At 43.7% G+C, this 12,028-nt stretch overlaps 1 protein-coding gene and 1 long non-coding RNA gene across 3 annotated transcripts in view; one reads left to right on the forward strand and one right to left on the reverse strand.

Moving 5' to 3' along the window:
* The window catches only part of EGFR (epidermal growth factor receptor), a 149,143-nt gene that overhangs the window by 130,956 nt on the left and 6,159 nt on the right, over positions 1-12,028 (reverse strand). The window lies entirely within an intron of this gene.
* LOC310690216 lies at positions 5,232-10,097 on the forward strand. The gene is made up of 2 exons (XR_014517989.1): positions 5,232-7,589; positions 9,184-10,097. It is a non-coding gene; the product is annotated as an uncharacterized lncRNA (long non-coding RNA).

A 12,028-nucleotide genomic window follows, 5' to 3' on the forward strand; every position in this document is an offset into this window, starting at 1 on the left:
GACTATGGCAATTGGGAAAGCCAAGGTCATGTTTTGCTCCTTCTGATAATTTAAAATTGGAAATTGACAGGTGGCAATGGAAACAGGAAATGGAAGAGGTGAGGTTATGGATGGAGTGCATCAAGTTTCTTGAAAGTACAGTACAAATCATTCATAACAATATTAGTTAGTGTGAAGAATATATACTACAGTGGTACCTCGGGTTAAGTATTTAATTCGTTCCGGAGGTCCGTTCTTAACCTGAAACTGTTCTTAACTTGAAGCACCACTTTAGCTAATGGGGCCTCCAGCTGCTGCCGCGCTGCCAGAGCACAATTTCTGTTCTCATCCTGAAGCAAAGTTCTTAACCTGAAGCACTATTTCTGGGTTAGCGGAGTCTGTAACCTGAAGCGCCTGTAACCCGAGGTACCACTGTACTACTGTGATGCATCATCAATTGTTGAATGTGACAGACGGCAGAGCCAGAGCAGAGTCCGGTGAAGCAGTCCTTCCGAAATTCCACCAGAGGACTGGAGCCTCTCTCTGATTGGCTACCAAGAGAATAAAAGGAGCAGTTTCTGAGGGGGAGCGTTAGATAGGGCCTGATTGAGTTGAGAGATAGGCGTCACGTTGAGGGATAGGGCTTGAACTGATTATGGATTACTGGGAGATAGGGAGAACTGGTTCTGATTTGAGTAGAACATCCACACTGAGGAGACTCTCTCTATAACAAGAGGCAGGAGCCTTGCAGCTTTGATAGGAAGAGGGGGTTGAGGGTCTGAGGAAGGTATACAGACAGGCGTTGCCTGGAGTCTGAGGCGGGAGAGGGAGAAGGACTCCCTGGGCCTGATCCTAGCCCGGAGGGGAGAGTTCTTCTAGGCAGAGGAGACCCCCTGGGTCTGTTATACTGAATAGAATACCTCAGGAGTGGGACTGCTAAGTGAGAGGGTAAATGGTAAAAAGTGCCCCTCCCTCATTAAGCCGTGAAGGAAGTGGTGCTGTGTCAAAAGTATTTAACACCTGTCATAACTAGGCCAAGAAACAAGAGTGAAGTTACAGAAACTCGAGTTTAGCATTTTATCACCTATTCTAGAAACCTGAACATCTATTTGAAGTGTAACAACTGATTACTGAGTAACTGAATTTTAAGAAACGCTGTGCATATACTACTGTGTTTAAGCCTGTGACATCCTTGTATTCAGTTTAACTTCTACCTGAAAGAACACATCCCCTGACTCAACTTGGTTTCACAATTCTTTTTGTAAATAAAACTTTTCTTGTTTGTCCAGCTCCTGCCAAGTTTTCCCTCACACAAGACCCCCCCCCACTAGCCTGTAGTATATTGCAGACATTCATTTAATTGGCGTACCACGAGGTGGGTCCAATATATTTAATTGGGGGCAGTTAGCTGGGTGAATCCGCTACTTTAGTAATTGGTGCTTAGCGGTGGGATTCGCTACATCAAACAATTCTGGCTACTGATCTGGTGAGTGTGGAATAAGGCTTTGTCCCATGCACATTCATCACCTGGTAATAATATAAAGTGAAGGTGTAAATCTATGGTGGTCTATTTGCTTATGCAACAACATAGAGATGGATAACTTTGTATTTTATTTCCCTGTGTGAACTACAGCATTTTAAAAATACAATTATCAGCTCAGACTCAAATGGATTCAAGTCACACATGGAGCAGATAAATCAAGTGAACATGCATGTGTGAACCAACACATAATTTGGAACCAATTAACACCATGATTTACACACTTAGAATCATAGAATCATAGAATCATAGAATCATAGAGTTGGAAGAGACCACAAGGGCCATCGAGTCCAACCCCCTGCCAAGCAGGAAACACCATCAGAGCACTCCTGACATATGGTTGTCAAGCCTCTGCTTAAAGACCTCCAAAGTAGGAGACTCCACCACACTCCTTGGCAGCAAATTCCACTGTCGAACAGCTCTTACTGTCAGGAAGTTCTTCCTAATGTTTAGGTGGAATCTTCTTTCTTGTAGTTTGGATCCATTGCTCCGTGTCCGCTTCTCTGGAGCAGCAGAAAACAACCTTTCTCCCTCCTCTATGTGACATCCTTTTATATATTTGAACATGGCTATCATATCACCCCTTAACCTCCTCTTCTCCAGGCTAAACATGCCCAGCTCCCTTAGCCGTTCCTCATAAGGCATCGTTTCCAGGCCTTTGACCATTTTGGTTGCCCTCCTCTGGACACGTTCCAGTTTGTCAGTGTCCTTCTTGAATTGTGGTGCCCAGAACTGGACACAGTACTCCAGGTGTGGTCTGACCAGAGCAGAATACAGTGGCACTATTACTTCCCTTGATCTAGATGCTATACTCCTATTGATGCAGCCCAGAATTGCATTGGCTTTTTTAGCTGCCGCGTCACACTGTTGGCTCATGTCAAGTTTGTGGTCAACCAAGACTCCTAGATCCTTTTCACATGTACTGCTCTCAAGCCAGGTGTCACCCATCTTGTATTTGTGCCTCTCATTTTTTTTGCCCAAGTGCAATACTTTACATTTCTCCCTGTTAAAATTCATCTTGTTTATTTTTGCCCAGTTCTCTAATCTGTCAAGGTCATTTTGAAGTGTGATCCTGTCCTCTGGGGTGTTAGCCACCCCTCCCAGTTTGGTGTCATCTGCAAATTTGATCAGGATGCCCTTGAGTCCATCATCCAAGTCGTTGATAAAGATGTTGAATAAGACCGGGCCCAAGACAGAACCCTGTGGCACCCCACTAGTCACTCTTCTCCAGGATGAAGAGGAACCATTGATGAGCACCCTTTGGGTTCGGTCAGTCAGCCAGTTACAAATCCACTGAGTGGTAGCATAGTCAAGACCGCATTTTACCAGCTTCTCTACAAGAATATCATGGGGCACCTTGTCAAATGCCTTGCTGAAATCAAGGTAGGCTACATCCACTGCGTTCCCTTCATCTACCAGGCTTGTAATTCTGTCAAAAAACGAGATCAGGTTAGTCTGACATGACTTATTTTTCAGAAATCCATGCTGACTATTGGTGATCACAGCATTCCTTTCTAGGTGCTCACAGACTGTTTGCTTAATGATCTGCTCCAGAATCTTCCCTGCTATTGATGTCAGACTGACTGGGCGGTAATTATTTGGGTCCTCTCTTTTCCCCTTTTTGAAAATAGGGACAACATTTGCCCTCCTCCAGTCTGCCGGGACTTCGCCTGTTCTCCAGGAATTCTCAAAGATGACTGCCAGTGGTTCTGAGATCACATCTGCCAGTTCTTTTAATACTCTTGGATGCAGTTCATCTGGCCCTGGAGACTTGAATACATCTAAACTAGCCAAATATTCTTGTACTATCTCCTTAGTTATTCTGGGCTGTGTTTCCTTTGCTGAATCATTTGCTCCAAATTCTTCAGGTCGGGCATTGTTTTCTTTATCGGAGAAGACTGAGGCAAAGAAGGCATTGAGGAGTTCAGCCCTTTCTGTGTCCCCTGTTTGCATTTCACCATCTTCTCCTCTGAGTGACCCCACTGTTTCTTTGTTCTTCCTTTTGCTACGAACATACCCATAAAAGCCTTTTTTGTTGCTTTTAACCTCTCTAGCAAGCCTGAGTTCATTCTGTGCTTTAGCTTTTCTGACTTTGTGTCTACACGTGCTGGCTATTTGTTTGAATTCCTCTTTGGTGGTTTCCCCCCTTTTCCATTTTTTGTACACATCCTTTTTTAATCTTAATTCAGTTAAAAGTTCTTTAGATAGCCACCCTGGCTTCTTTAGGCACCTTCCATGTTTCCGTCTCATTGGTATTGCCTGACGTTGTGCTTTTACTATCTCCCTCTTAACAAACTCCCAGCCATCATGAACTCCCTTTCCTTTTAGTATTGCTGTCCATGGGATCTCACCCAGCACTTCCCTAAGTTTTATGAAGTCGGCTTTCTTAAAGTCAAGAAATTGAGTCCTAGTATGCTTGGCTGCTCCTTTCCGCTGTATAGTAAACTTCAGAAGAGCATGATCACTCGCGCCTAATGATCCTTCCACATCTACCCCACTAACCAGGTCATCAACATTGGTTAGGACCAGATCTAAAATGGCTGTTCCTCTTGATGCTTCTCCCACTTTCTGGACAATGAAGTTGTCTGCAAGGCCAGTGAGGAATCTGTTTGACCTTATGCTCTTGGCTGAGTTTGACGTCCAACAAATATCCGGGTAATTGAAGTCCCCCATTACTACTATCTCCCTTCCTTTTGCATGCTTGGCCATCTGTTCCAGGAAGGCATCATCTATGTCCTCCGTTTGGCTTGGGGACCTATAGTAAACTCCCACAACGAGGTCTCTGTTATTCTTCTCTCCCTTAATTTTGACCCAAATGCTCTCACTTTGGCTTTGAGGTTCTAAATCTTGGATCTCTTCACAGGTATACACATCCCTGACATATAACGCCACTCCTCCTCCTTTCTTGTCTGGTCTGTTTCTCTGAAATAGATTGTATCCCCCCATTATTACATTCCAATCGTGGGACTTATCCCACCAGGTTTCAGTGATGCCTATTATGTCATATTTAGTTTGCTGTACCAAGAGCTCAAGCTCATCTTGTTTATTTCCCATGCTTTGCGCATTAGTGTACAGACATTGAAGTCCATTAATCATTCCCCCGTGTCTCTTATTTAAGGATTTTTTCCTCCCACCACTAGGTCCGCGTGCTGTTTGCTCCATTTGGTCTATGACATTTGGATGATCATCTTCATTAATTGATAGACTCCTACCTTCAGGAGCACTGTCTCCCTCCCCCACATTAGTCAGTTTAAAGCCCTCCTGATGAGGTTTCTGAGGTTTTTGGCAAAAACATTTCTCCCAACCGTTGTGAGGTGCAGCCCATCACTTGCCAGAAGTCCATCTTCAAGAAACTGCAGTCCGTGATCTAAGAATCCAAACCGTTCCTGTTTACACCATTTGCGAAGCCAGCTGTTCACTTCCATTATTTTCCCCTCTCTCCCTGGGCCACGTCGTTCAACTGGGAGGACAGACGAGATGACAATTTGTGCATTTAGTTGCTTCAATTTCCTGCCGAGAGCCTCGTAGTCTCTTTTGATCTTCTGGAGGCTATTGCTTGCAGTGTCATTGGTTCCCACATGAACCAAGAGGAAGGGGTATTTGTCAGTGGGTTTTATGATTCCTTGCAGTCGTTCAGTTACATCTTGGATCTTAGCCCCGGGGAGACAGCACACTTCCCGAGACACTTGTTCACAAAGACAACTAATACTGTGTGTGGGCTTCAGTGCCTAGGCTTCCACCTCACTGCAACAAAGATTTCATAATAAATCTTATATTGTGCTCAAAAATTCTGGGAATTGTACTTTTGCTGTTCTTCCTTCCAGACGAGACTGAGGAAACTAAACAACACAACTCCCTGAATAGGCAGTGTAGAATTTAACTGTCCTCAGTTTTCTTTGTTACAATGTGAAGAACTAGTTAAAAACAGTCTTTGGCTTAACTCTGGGAACTATAGATTTCTTTTCTGGTCAATGAAGAAGAATAAAAAATATTTCCCAGAGTCCTGAGAAACAGTTTTAGTACCAACCCTTGACTTACATTCTCAGTTGCTGTTTTCCTTCTTTCCAAGAGTGAGACAAAGGAAAATGCAGATGAGAGCGCTGACGCAGAGCTGTTATGAGCAAAGGCTAAATTTGTGGTGTGTGGGGGCACTCCACTCACAATGGCTTAAGGATTTCTAAATTGCTGGATTAAGTTTATGAAGCCCCTTTCCATTTCTGAATTGTTACTCAAACCAGGGCCAGGGCCGCCCATGAGGCAAGGTGGGGCGAATGCCTTAGGCAGCAGGATTCACAGGGACAGCAGATCCCGATGTAGATCCTTATTTTTATGGCCTTGTGCCTGATGTAGATCTTCACTCACCCCGTCTTCCCTTGTGGAGAGGAAGGCGCCATCTTGCAGTTTGCCTTAGGTGACAAAATGTCTTGGGCCAGCCTTGACTCGAACCCAGTATGCAACCCTGTTTTCCTACTATTCTTAATATTATCTGAAATGCAATCTTTGTCTGGCATTATCCAAGTTCAAAATGCCAGACAATGTTTCAGTCAAAAAGACACGCCTAAGCACACGAAGGTCGCTGAACAGAAAATGTTGTGCAGTTTGTCACATTAAATTTCTAGATGTTCTTTATCACTAGTCATTATTTCATTTAAAATGAACTGGAATATGCCTCGGCTTGACTGCAAGAAACAAGTTACTAACTTAGGCAATCCCTTATTTCTTTCCTGAAGGCAATGTTGAAATATCTGGCCAAACTGCTAGAACAAGTCATTTACCATTACTCTGCCTCCACCCTTTTATTTTAGTACACTTTTTACATTTGCATTTACTTAGGGGGTGGGGTGGAGAATGAGTATCTAACACTTATAATACATACCTTGAGACATGGTTTATGAAGGCCAGCACAGGATTAGAAGACATTAAAAGCACATATGGGTTTAAATTTGCTTAACTCTGTCCTCAGAGGCAGGGGATGGAAGTCCAAAGCTTGGTGCAGCTCATTCTCACAATCACAAACCATACATCTGATTTGAGCCACTTTGTGTTACCACACTCAAGAGATAAGAATGAAAGATGTTGCTTCAGGTGTTATGAAGGTAAATCATTCATCAACACAATGCCTGCTACCAAGAGGCCTTGCTACCTCGTTGCTTTAATATCTGTGTTCTGGCACGAGAAAATTCCATACAAGCCGTTCTACCACAGGCTCTGAGCAGAGCACATTAACAAGAGAGCCCACAGAGGCTTTTATCCAACCACCTCCTCCAAGTGCTGCTGACATGTAAATATGGAGCACTATACTTTGGCCAAAAGTACATGCACATTTTGAAGCATTTTAATGAACCCTAGAGAATCCTCTACTTCAATGCAGAATTCCTCCATTGTGCTTTTCCTGCTTTAAACCTCATTAGCCCAACCTGAATGTCCAAGCCTTTATTAGCCTATATTACTCTGGAATTAGACTTGACTAGATAGCTTTAAAATGTCTTGTTAAAATTACTAGGTCTTGAAAAAATGTATTACAAGTAATGTAATAAATGCAACTTTATTTAAAATACTTTCTTAACTGATCATTGAAAAACTCTGTACGATATTCAAGCCAGTTTGACCAAAAGGAGAACAAATGTAAATTTTGAAGCAGATTAATCCGAATAAGAGTGATGTACTCTTGACTAAATTGGTACAGATTTCAGGACATTACAGGTATATGCAATGCAATACTCCTTAAAGGACTCTCCCTGAACCAAACAAGTTCTCTCATATGGCAAAGTCTCCAGGGCAGGCAGGGATCCTGTTTTCTGATGTTTCTAAAGCTCTAAACACTCTAATGAGATTAGTAAATATCTGGATTATTCAGGATTCCTCTACGTCCTCTCTTTAGAGCTCAACTATACATATAAATAATTGGCACCCCAAGCTCTATAGAGAGGAGCTACGACAAAGTAGCTTATGCCAATGTAACATAACAATCTTCTTAGCTTCGTAAATGGTACAAAGCCTTCTCTACCATGTTGCCTGCTTGTAGTAATCTCAATTTATGAGGTTATGGCTTCCTACCAAATATGTTGTTGTTGTTGTTTAGTCGTTTAGTCGTGTCCGACTCTTCGTGACCCCATGGACCAGAGCACGCCAGGCACTTCTGTCCTCCACTGCCTCCCGCAGTTTGATCAAACTCATGCTAGTAGCTTCAAGAACACCATCCAACCATCTCATTCTCTGTCGTCCCCTTCTCCTTGTGCCCTCCATCTTTCCCAACATCAGGGTCTTTTCCAGGGAGTCTTCTCTTCTCATGAGGTGGCCAAAGTATTGGAGCCTCAGCTTCACGATCTGTCCTTCCAGTGAGCGCTCAGGGCTGATTTCCTTCAAAATGGAGAGGTTTGATCTTCTTGCAGTCCATGGGACTCTCAAGAGTCTCCTCCAGCACCATAATTCAAAAGCATCAATTTTTCGGCGATCAGCCTTCTTTATGGTCCAGCTCTCACTTCCATACATCACTACTGGGAAAACCATGGCTTTTACTATACGGACCTTTGTTGGCAAGGTGATGTCTCTGCTTTTTAAGATGTTGTCTAGGTTTGCCATCGCCTTTCTCCCAAGGAGCAGGCGTCTTTTAATTTCGTGACTGCTGTCACCATCTGCACTGATCATGGAGCCCAAGAAAGTAAAATCTCTCACTGCCTCCATTTCTTCCCCATCTATTTGCCAGGAGGTGATGGGCCCAGTGGCCATGATCTTCGTTTTTTTGATGTTGAGCTTCAGACCATATTTTGCGCTCTCCTCTTTCACCCTCATTAAAAGGTTCTTTAATTCCTCTTCACTTTCTGCCATCAAGGTTGTGTCATCTGCATATCTGAGGTTGTTGATATTTCTTCCGGCAATCTTAATTCCGGCTTGGGATTCATCCAGTCCAGCCTTTCGCATGATGAATTCTGCATATAAGTTAAATAAGCAGGGAGACAATATACAGCCTTGTCGTACTCCTTTCCCAATTTGGAACCAATCAGTTGTTCCATATCCAGTTCTAACTGTAGCTTCTTGTCCCACATAGAGATTTCGCAGGAGACAGATGAGGTGATCAGGCACTCCCATTTCTTTAAGAACTTGCCATAGTTTGCTGTGGTCAACACAGTCAAAGGCTTTTGCATAGTCAATGAAGCAGAAGTAGATGTCTTTCTGGAACTCTCTAGCTTTCTCCATAATCCAGCGCATGTTTGCAATTTGGTCTCTGGTTCCTCTGCCTCTTCTAAATCCAGCTTGCACTTCTGGGAGTTCTCGGTCCACATACTGCTTGAGCCTTCCTTGTAGAATTTTAAGCATAACCTTGCTAGCGTGTGAAATGAGTGCAATTGTGCGGTAGTTGGAGCATTCTTTGGCACTGCCTTTCTTTGGGATTGGGATGTAGACTGATCTTCTCCAATCCTCTGGCCACTGCTGAGTTTTCCAAACTTGCTGGCATATTGAGTGTAGAACCTTAACAGCATCATCTTTTAAAATTTTAAACAGTTCAGCTGGAATACCATCACTTCCACTGGCCTTGTTATTTGCAGTGCTTTCTAAGGCCCATTTGACTTCACTCTCCAGGATGTCTGGCTCAAGGTCAGCAACCACACTACCTGGGGTGTACAAGACATCCATATCTTTCTGGTCCTACCAAATATAAAAAGCACTTAATTGTACCAATGTAGCTAGTGGCTAAAGGGCTCTGGAAGAGACATCAGCAGTTTGCCTCTGATGCCCATCTGCACAATACATCTCAGCCCAATTTTTGTGTCGTGCAACAGTTCTGCACCAGGCAATTGTGGCTGCCAATTCTCAGACTGCCAGATTGTGGAGTGTTGCCTCAGCCTCCTCTCCTCTCCCCTCTACTTGGGAGTCCTCCAGGCAGCCGCTGCTGCTGCCCCTGGTCTCTGAGCTGCCCTCCCCCCTGCTCCAAAGAGAGGTGCCTCCTCACACTTCCCCACAGGGGCCTGGGAGGAGCCTTAGTGGCCCAATGGAGAATGGCCAGTTCCTTACCTCGTGAGGCAGCAGTGGCCCCTCAGCTCCCAGGCAGACCTTGCACACAGCAAGCACAAGAAAGGCCAGAGCAGCGCCTGCCTGCCTAGGCTCCCACTAGTCTGTCCATTCCCAATAGCAAGGGCTGGTGGACTGGCTGGGCACCCTCACCCGCTTGCTTGCTTACTCCGAGGCCACCTCAGCTCTTGGCAACCAGCACCCCCAGAGGCACCATTCGTCTGTGGAGCTGCTGCAACAAACAGCTGTGGAAGCCTTTGGGAGGCAGAGACACAAGAGGGCATCAGAGGAGGGAGGGAAGGAAAGAGGGACAGAGGCCAGTGTTGCCCGTGGCACCCCTGACCATCCTTCAAGGCACCCCAGGGCGCCATGGCACACTGGTTGAAAACCACTGGGAGGCTCATTTTGATTGTAACACTTGAATGGAACAGTAAAGAGAACTGAAGAAAATCATAAAATCCTGTGCAATGCTTCTCACTCCAGTGCTGCTTCTCCTTCTCATGCCTGAGAAATAAGTCTTAAAAGGCAATGAAAGTTTTGAAACCTAAGCTTTAATTAACATCACCCGTACTGTTGAATAAAACTTTTATATATAGCATTTATAAGCCGCTCTCATTTCAAGCATTCAAAGCAGTGTATAAAGTAACAAGGAGGGCAAGCGTTTCATAATACAAGTGAGAGATGCTTCATCATAAAATTCCTATTGGAATCAACAGAAGTCCTGCAAGGCAATTACTCTTAACACATGTCCCCAGTGCAAATTTGTAATCACAAACTTTCCTTGACTCCCTCTGGAATGTGATAAAGCACTATTGCTAGGAAGAAACACTGCATAGCCAATGACGTTGAGAAGGAAAGCTATTTTAAATTGGTTTACTCTTAGGAAGCTGCTTATGAGAAAGAACTAAATACTGTATACAGTGGTGCCTCGCAAGACGAAAAGAATCCGTTCTGTGATTCTCTTCATCTAGCGGTTTTTTCGTCTTGCGAGGCAAGCCCATTGACGGATTAGCGGATTAGCGCTATTAGCGGCTTATCGGCTCAGCTGATAAGCGGCTTAGCGGCTTAGAAAAGGGGGGGGAGGGAAAAAACCCCGCAGGAACTCGCAAAACATTGTCGTCTTGCGAAGCAAGCCCATAGGAGATTCGTTTTGCGAAGCACCTCCAAAACGGAAAACTCTTTCATCTAGCGAGTTTTCCGTCTTGCGAGGCATTTGTCTTGCGGGGCACCACTGTATGTGATATACATCAGTATGCATATATGGATATATTTTAAGACACTAAAAGGTTATACCATAAGAGTATTAACTGGCTATTTTACAGGTAGATGAAAAGGATTGTAGGCAGTTGCATCCATTTAAAAAGAAATTATATAGAACACCAAGGTCTGAGGAAAACAGAACTGCATGATTTGAACGGCAGTTTTCCCAACATACTGCAATAATTTTCATAAGCGTTTGATATCAGGAGTGAAATTTGATTGCACATGCTTGATATGTTATAATTACATGAACTATTTAGCAAAGTTCAAAATCACTGGGCTGCTAAGAGTCATTACTGCTAATTTGCAAATTTAATAGTAAATGGAATACCTACAGAGAAATGTGCAGTTATGAAAGGTTATGAAAGTTACAAGTTATGAAAGGTACAAGGCAAAGTTTTCACCTTTCGCCATTACTGTTTATTTTGATTGTAGAAATTTTATGTATTGAGATAAGAGAAAATTCTGCCATACAAGGAATACAACTAGGCTTTCAAAGTTATAAGTTGAGGGCATTTGCGGATTATGTGGTTTTGGATTTTTTAGAAGATGCAACCAAAAGTGTGATAACAATACTGGAGATGATTTTAAAAATTGGGGATTTGGCAGGGTCTATAGGAACAAAATTAAAACTAAAATATTGACCAAAAAAAATAGTTGAACAAACAAGTAAAATACTGCAAGAAACAACACATATCAAAGTATTTTTTTTAAAGTTAAACAAATATCTGGGAATTTGGATTACAAATAATAATAATATGAAGCTGTTTCAAAATAATTATGGAATGGTCTAAAATGAGATATGGAAAGCTGGAATAGAATGAATCTAGCCCTACTGGGAACAGATCTCAGCGGTTAAAATGAACATTTTGCTCCTCATCCAGAGTGGCGTGCAACCTTGAAGGGTTGGTGTACCAGATCGACAAGCTCTCTCCAGAGACGTGGCAGCAGCGCCCAGTTGCAGCCAGCTCCCTGAAGACCAGGACTGAAGTGCAACAGCAGCCACCAGAGCGCACGTGGTTCTCTGGGATGGGAGCCACAGTAGCAGCAAGGCTGTGTTTCTGGCACTGGAATATTTGCAGCCAGGAATAATTGTCGGCCTGAAGGCAGCTCCGGGTGCCAGGCTTCAAGAGAGGCTCTTGCAGGAGAAAAGCAGGGCAGGAAGGATCTCTCAGGGTGGGAGACCAGGAGAAGAGGTGAAAGCTGAGAGAATCTGCCTTTCTATGTGTGGATAAATGA

The sequence above is a fragment of the Podarcis liolepis genome (assembly GCF_965112155.1).
Source record: "Podarcis liolepis genome assembly, chromosome: 12".
NCBI lineage: Eukaryota > Metazoa > Chordata > Lepidosauria > Squamata > Lacertidae > Podarcis > Podarcis liolepis.